A 7993-nucleotide genomic window follows, 5' to 3' on the forward strand; every position below is an offset into this window, starting at 1 on the left:
CTGGGGTCTGGTCCCAACAGGCTGGAAAGTGAGTAACTCGTAACCCTGGGAGTCTCACTTTCCACATCTGTAAAAAGGGGAACAATAGGGTTGTATGTTGTGGGGGGTTCTGTGTGTGTGTGTGTGTGTGTGTGTGTGTGTGTGTTGGGTCATGTAGGTGGGTTGTGTGGGAGGGAGTTGTGGATTGTGTGTGTGTGTGTGTGTGTGTGTGTGTGTGTGTGTGTTGTGTATGACTGTGTATTATGGGTTGTGAGTTTATGGTGGATTGACGGTTGTATGTCTGTCTTATAGATTGTGTGTGTGTTGTAGGCCATGTATGTGTGTGTTGGGTCATGTAGGTGGGTTGTGCGGGTGGGAGTTGTGGATTGTGTGTGGGGGGGCTGTGTGTGGTGTGTATAAGGGGTGGGCTGAACCAGACTGTGGATGTCACAGTAGATGCTGTTGGAGGCCCACTCATGTCCCTTCTTCAATGCAAGGCAGCTGGCCTCCAAATGCCAACACAGGCACCACTTTGCCTGAGCGCCTTCTCTGAGTCTAGGTCCCACTTTGGCCCTGCCATCAGCAGGACAGAAGTTTCAGTGAATTCATGCTCCCCTCTGCCCCACCCCAGGAGCCCCCAGTCAGTGACTGACAAGAGTTGGAGGATAAATACCCCAGCTCCCTCACCTCTGGAGACAGAAAACTCTGAAGTGCATGTTGTTCTATACCCTTCCCTGGAATTCCCCAGGAAGACCACCCTCCAATTGCCCACCATCACTCCAGTTGATAGTTTATTTTAACCAATAAAACCAATAGTTTTATTGGTTGCTTTCCCTTCAGTGTTTCAATTCCACGCTTTATCTGGGTGTTTCCTGAGATCCTTCCCAAATGAATGACTGGATCTCACGTCCATTATCTATCTCATTGATCCACTTCCGGGCAAACCTAAGCTAAGAAAACCGTGTAAGCCATGCTGAACTTGACCCTAAGGGCAACAGGCAGCCAGGACGGTTACTAGTAGGGGCACCACACAGTCTGTTGTGTGTTTAAAAAATTAAATAAATGGGACATAAGGCAACCTTCTATGACCCACAATTCACACCCCAAGGAAGATGCCTATATAGTCCATATGCCCAAAGCCTCCCAATCAAGGAAGGGTATTTGCCCACTTGCCAGGCAGGGTGATCCCACCCTCCAGGGACATCTTGAGATTCCAGAGCATATAGGCAACTCATCTGAGCCTTCACAGCCCCACTCTCACTGGGATGCTTTCCAGTAACACCTTCAAAAGCATTTTGTCCAAACCAGTCAAGAACGGGACCCTCAACCAACTCAAAACCTATTGGTCAGAGCTGCCATTTCTGGTGGACACTGTCACTTCCACTCAGCCTCCACTTGGGAAAGAAAGACTGAAGCCACATCCTGCCCTCGGACAGGAGCCAGGGCTGTTTTCTCTGAAAGTCGGGCAGCTGCTGGTGAATCTGCTTTTAAAAGTGGGATTCTAGGCCGTTAAGAGATTCTGGTCCTGCTGCGCGGCTCTCCTGGGAAGCATCATCACTGTCGCTCTCTAAGCATGATGGACAGCTTGGCCTTCCGGGCTGAGGCGCCTTTGAAATGTTCCCATGTCAGCTTGCCCTTCAATATGAGTGAGAAAGGACAGAGCTGCAGCCTCAGGTCAGCTGGAGGAGGGGCCTCTAGCCTTACGAGATAGACAGAACCCACTCCTGTCGTGGTTAGACTGTCAGTCTCTCTGAGGAGCCTGCTTCCTGGAAATGCTGGGAGGCCTGGCAGCACCAAAATAGTAATAGACTATGACACTACACAGCCTCAATGCCATCCCTAGATATTATTACTATTGATAAGTATATATTTTTGGACAAATTACTTAACCATTCTGTGCCTCGGTTTCCTCCCTTATAAAAGGGGGCTAATAATACCTGTTTCATAGCATTGCTGGGAGGCTTAAATGAGACAATGTGTGTGAAAACCTCTAACAGGATGCCTAACACATACTGTTAAATATTCCTCTTCTTCCCCATTAAAATAACTAACATTTGGGGATTGCTTACTACATGCCCGGCACTGTTGAAAGGAAACTATTAATGTTATCTCCTTTAGTTCTCAATGACCCTGTGAAGCAGGTCCTACAATTCATCCCACTGTATAGATTAGCAAGCTGAGTCAGAGAGGCTACATAAGTTACCTAAGTTCTGGCACTTGCAGGGGGTGGCAGCAGGGTTGGAAACCAGCAGGTCTGACTCCAGAACCCAAGCTCTTCACCCTTCCACTTTCTTCCCCACTTATAAGAAAGACAGGAAGCCCAATTTTCCCAGGAAGAATGCTTACATATCATCAGGCATTGAATATGTTAATCACCTGTTTATGCTAAGTTTTCAAGGCATAAGGCTAGTCATGTCATCAGTGGTATATTTTATGGCTCTGGCTTAAAAACCAAACAAACCAAAACAATGATGCTGTGCAGCAGTGGTTCACAAGATGTGGTCCACGGACACTAAAATCTGAGCACCACTGCCATAGTAGAGTGTGTATTTTCACTCTGCAGTAACTACAAAGCATGAAGGTGTTATTGTTTTATTTCCATTTGGGATTGGTAGGAGATGGGGGTAGTAGACATGGCCATTGAGGACAAATTCATTCATTTGTTCATTCATTTACTCAAAATCTATTTTTTGAGCACCGACTATGTGCTAGCTAATATGCAGAGAACGCAGCATTAGATAAAAAGACAGATATACAAGATTTTACCTACTTTTACAATCTAACAATCTAGTAGGGGAGGCAGTTGTGTACCACATAATTACACAATTATTAAGTTGTGTTTGTAATAGGTACATTAAAGAGAAAGGGAAAGCATAAGGGGAGGGGAGGGCTCTGATCTAATCTGGGAGGACTGGGACAGCCTTTCCAAGAAAGTGACATTTGAGTCAAGACCCTGTCCGGTGAAGCAGGCAGGGAGGGGACGACCCAAAGCGGGACTGGGAGCAACTATCCCAGGTTGGGGAGCAGCCTGTACAAAAGCTCCGAAGGGGAAGGTCCTCCATGGGTTGGTCTTAGAACCCCCACCAGAGCCCTTTGGACCAGTTTTTACGTTAATCCCTCCATTCAGGGTTCCCATGCTGTGTGATGGGGCAAGGTCAGAACCTGCACCCACGCACAAGGCCCTGTGTTGACTCCAGCTTCTCTCGGGGGATTCTTTTCCCAGCCACAGCCCCAGACAGAAGCCAGCTTGCTTGCTGCACCCCTAAGCCTGCAGGTGGAGAGTTCGAGTTCCCATTTCCCATGATGGGTGAGTTCTGCCTGAAGCCAGCAGCTCCACACACAGAGGAGACACCTGGGGTGGTCCAGATGCAGCTCCTGCCCACCACTCTAGCTTTTAGTTTCCTCTTTATTTCTGCTATGGAAGTTCTCCTTTCTTTTTTCCAAGCTCAGTTACATTTCTTTTTTCTTGTCATACTTGCCCAGAATTTCTCTGGAGTTAAAAGAGAAACAGGAAGCATAGACTTGCCACAGCAGCTCAATCCACTATATTTATTTTTAAATCCCCACATCCACATTAGGTGTCATTACCACACACTTCCAGAACATCTTCCCCATCTGAAACTGACCCACAGTGGATTATAATATCTACTTTAAGCACCTCCTACTAAACTGCAAATTCCACACAGGCATGAGCTTTCTGGCTTGCTCCCCAATATTCCCAGTACCTAACACAGTCTGTGGCATATAACAGGTGCTCAATAAATATTTTTAAATGGATAAACACACAACCCTAAAAGGGAAGACCACATTGTTCCCCTTTTAAATATGAAGAAACTGAGGCTTGGAGTGTTAGGTAATTCACCAAAAGTCGATCATAAAGTAAGTTGCAAATCTTGGATTCAAAATCAAAGCTGCTACATCCCAAATACCTCTTTTCTCCATGCATGGTATTGCCTCTTCAACAGCCCTGAAACTCCAGAAGGGCTAGGTTTGTAGGTGAGTGCAACTGGATGGAAAATAGGGCTGATTCTTTCTGCCCTGAGTCAGGACGGTGTTTGTGTGATTGGAAATGAAGGGTGTGAGCCCTGGGGCATGGAAGAGTCACGGGGTTGCTGACAGAATGGGGTGAATGCAGACATCCCTGCACTGTCGCAACCGACAGGAGATGTTCTCATCCTAGTAATAGTAAAGTTTAATCCCTCATAAAGGTAGCACCAGATCTGCCCTGTAATGTAAAGAGCAGCAGGATCTTCCACATGAAAAGTCAGCTCAGACTGGTGCACATGCCCTCAGGGTCACTCCCTGGACATAGTGCTCTGGAGCGTGCAAACAGGGCAGCAGGGGGACTGACTGTCACCAAGAAAATCACAAGAGAGGCCGACAATTCTCCATGACTCTCAATACGAGAGACCCACCTTAGCTTTGTGAGACATTCAGAATTCTGAACCCTTAGCAGATTTAGTGAAACAGCGGTTATTACCTCATCACAAAAGTTGAATGAAGAAAAGCAGGGTATAGACTGTATTTCACGATGATTTCAACCTAGGTTAAAAGCTAAATAAAAATATGTGCAATATGAAGGAGACAAGAACTAAAGGCAATACATGAAAAGTCGCTGGAGTAGGACTCAAAGTGGGTTTTTCCCCTCGTTTTCTGTATTGTCCTAGCTTTCATTAATGAACCTAACTCTGTTGAATAAAATGAAATTCTGTTTGAAAGGAAAATAAATGCTTACTGAGTGCCTGTTATCTGGCCATTTCGTTCCATTTTACATAACGCAAGGAAATGCATAATATTATCTTCATTTTACACATAAGGGCGTTAGCCTCTGACGGGCTTAGTAAATTGACCAAGCTGGATCTGGTAAGTGCAAAGCCAAAGTTTAAAAATAAATTTTGACCTACTCTAAAGCGGCAATTTCCAGTTTTGACTACATGTCAGAATCATATAGGAAGCACTTAAAAATCCTGATGTCCAGGCTACACCCCAAACCAATTAAATCTGAATCCTTGGACACAGGACCCAGGCACCAGAACTTTCTAAATGTCCCCATCAGTTACAACGTGCAGCCAAGACTGAGAACTCTTGCTCTAAAGCCTGTGTGCCCAGCTACTGTGCTATGTTGCTTCTCAATATATAGGGACCTCTGTCTCGAACAAATGAAACATAAATATAAACCATTTTTTTAAACCTTCAATATCAACAAACACTGCCTGAGCACCCACTGAGCACCCTGTGGACTTCAGGGCCTTGTCCATGTGTCCATGCCAGTGTGTGGAAGAGAGTTAGCCATCCTGCAGAAGCAGGGTGCACCCAACCAAGTGGGGAACAGAATAAGAATGCTGAGAAGAGACTCCTGAAGGCTGGAGCCATTTCAACAGGTTTACTGGTTGACCAGATCCTGGAAAGAAGGGAAGGATTTAAGATAAGCAGCAAAGAGAGTCAGAAACAAAGGGGAAAGTTTCAGTGAACCAAGACCAGAGTGAATTCAAGTCAGCTGCACCTACCATACAAAAGCCTAGCATGCAGTGCTGTTGGGCAGTGACAGAGGGTGAGCTGTTTATTTACACAACTAATAATTCGGCACAGAAGAGGAAACTGAGGTCCCCTGGGAGGGCCAGATGAACAGATCTGAGACAGGTTCACAGGCAAGAGGTTGAAGCTAATGCACACATGGATCAACTAGAGGTCAGAGCACCAAGCTGGTGAAGGACAGAGACTGAGCTAGCACAGAGTAATGACTCAGAGCATTACATTAAGGTCCTCACCACAGAGGAGTGATGGTTTGGGTTATCATCCCTCTCTCCTTCTTACTGTGGGCAGGGTATACTTCTCAGCCCCATTAATTTCAGGTTTGGCCATGTGACTTGCTTTGGCCAGTGGGATAGAAGCAGGTGTTGATATAAGCAAAAGCCTGAAATGTACTTGTATGGTTGGGCTTGCCCTCTTGTGCTCCTGCCTCTCACCCTATAAAGAAACATATCTTGGGTAACTTCTGGTCCAGGGAGAATGAGAGATGTGGAATGGACCTGGCCCAACCCACAGTGTTGCAAGCAAGCCCAGTCCAGATCAGCCAAATCACAGCCAACCTGCAGGTGCATGGGCAGGAGGAAGATGCTGTATTAATAAGGGTTCTCCAGAGAAACAGAACCAATACCAGGAGAGCCAGTGGTGTAAGTTCAAGTACAAGGCAGGAGAATACCAGTGTCCCAAGTCATTCAGTCAGTCTGGCAAAGTTCCCTCTTGCTCAGCCTTTATGTTCTAGTCAGACCTTCAACTGAATAGAAGAGACCCACCCTCAATGGGGAGGGCAATCTGCTTTACTCAGTCTACTCATTCAAATGTTAATCTCATCCAGAAACACCCTCACAGACACACCCAGAATAGTGTTTGACTAAATATCTGGGCACCCCATCCATGGTCCAGTCAGGCTGACACATAAAATTAATCCTCCCAGATGCTTGTTGTGGTATGCCACTGAAATTATGAGACTGTTTGTTACACAGAGTTACTGCAGCAAGAGCCAACTGAGACACATGATTGTCTCGTCTCATTCCATCCTCTCCACAACTCAGAGAGAGAAGCATTGTCATTGACTCCATTTTATAGGGGACGAAGCAGAGTTTTAGGGAAGCGAAATAACTTGCCTCAGAAGAGTAGGCAGGAGATCTAGGTTTCTAATCAAGGTCTCCCTTTAAAGACCATGCCTAAAACCACTACACTATGCCACCTCCTTGAACCTTCAGGCCAAGAGAAGAGCCAAGGACTGGCCCAGCAGTGATACTTTTCCTGGGCTTTTATCAAGGTCTGAGTCACAGGTGGGGCAGGTGAAGTTTAAAAGCCAGAGAACAGATGTGATCAAGTGGTCACAGGGACATTGCTCTGGAAACTTCCCTCTCTGAAATGACAACATGAGCATAGGGGGTTATGTTTCAAATGGCCAAGATTTAAAGAGGGACTGGCATCTCCAAAGTTCTTACATGCTATTCTATCGTAATGGGAGTGCAACACCTCTGGAGAGAATGGTGCTGTAGGATCTCAGGAAAAATGAGCATCCTTTAGTACAGATACTCTCAACCTTAGCTCTGTTGACATACAAAGCTGATGATTCTTTGTTGAAAGGGACTGTCCTATGCACTGTAGGATGTTCAGAAGCATCCCTGGTCTCTATGCATTGAGTGCCAGTAGCAGCCCTTAGATGTGACAAACAAAAATATCCCCAGATGTTGCCAAATGTTCCCTGGGGGGGGCAAAATCGCCCCCAGTGGAGACCTGTAGCTTTAATATATTAAGTATTTCCTTGGAATTAGCAAAATATGTCACTGAGAATGTCACTGACTCTTGAACTTGGCCTACACATCAGAATCATGTGAAGAGCTCTGACAAATGTATGCTCCCAGGCCTTGCTCTGACTCACTGAATCAGAACCTCTGGAGAAGAGGCCTGGCACTCTGTATTTTTGACAGACTTCCTGAGTGATTCTCTTCAGCCAGCCAAGCCTCAGACCATAGACCATTACTTAGGAGCCATGGTCTTGGGCCAGAGTGACACAGCACTGGTCACCAGCTCCACATTTACTAATATTGTAGAAAATTGTCATGTTTTCCAGCTGCCCAGCATTTTGGGGACAAACAGCTTTCCTATGTTAGGGGCATTTCTACCTTACGAGTCCTTCCTCCCCAAGAGAGAAGCCAGAAGATTTGCTTGCCCAGTATTCTGAGAATCAGGTGTACTCAAGAGAAACATCAATTCAGAAGACAGCACTATGAGGAAGCAGGCATCTGGCAGAATCCATCTTTCTGGCAAAGGTGGCATGGCAGCAGCTGGCTCTTGAGGCATCAGGGCAATGTTCAGATTCAGTAATATGACCGTGGTGCCCATACCCATGAACAGCAAGGGTGTGGTCTTTAAAGACCAGCCCTGCACTGGAGTTCCTGGCAAGCTCAACCTCCAGCCCTTTGGTAGAGTCTGTGTGCACCCTCATTGCTTTTTTTTTTTTTTTTTTTTTTTTTGG

The sequence above is a fragment of the Lipotes vexillifer genome, unplaced genomic scaffold (genome assembly GCF_000442215.2).
Source record: "Lipotes vexillifer unplaced genomic scaffold, Lipotes_vexillifer_v1.1 scaffold232, whole genome shotgun sequence".
NCBI lineage: Eukaryota > Metazoa > Chordata > Mammalia > Artiodactyla > Lipotidae > Lipotes > Lipotes vexillifer.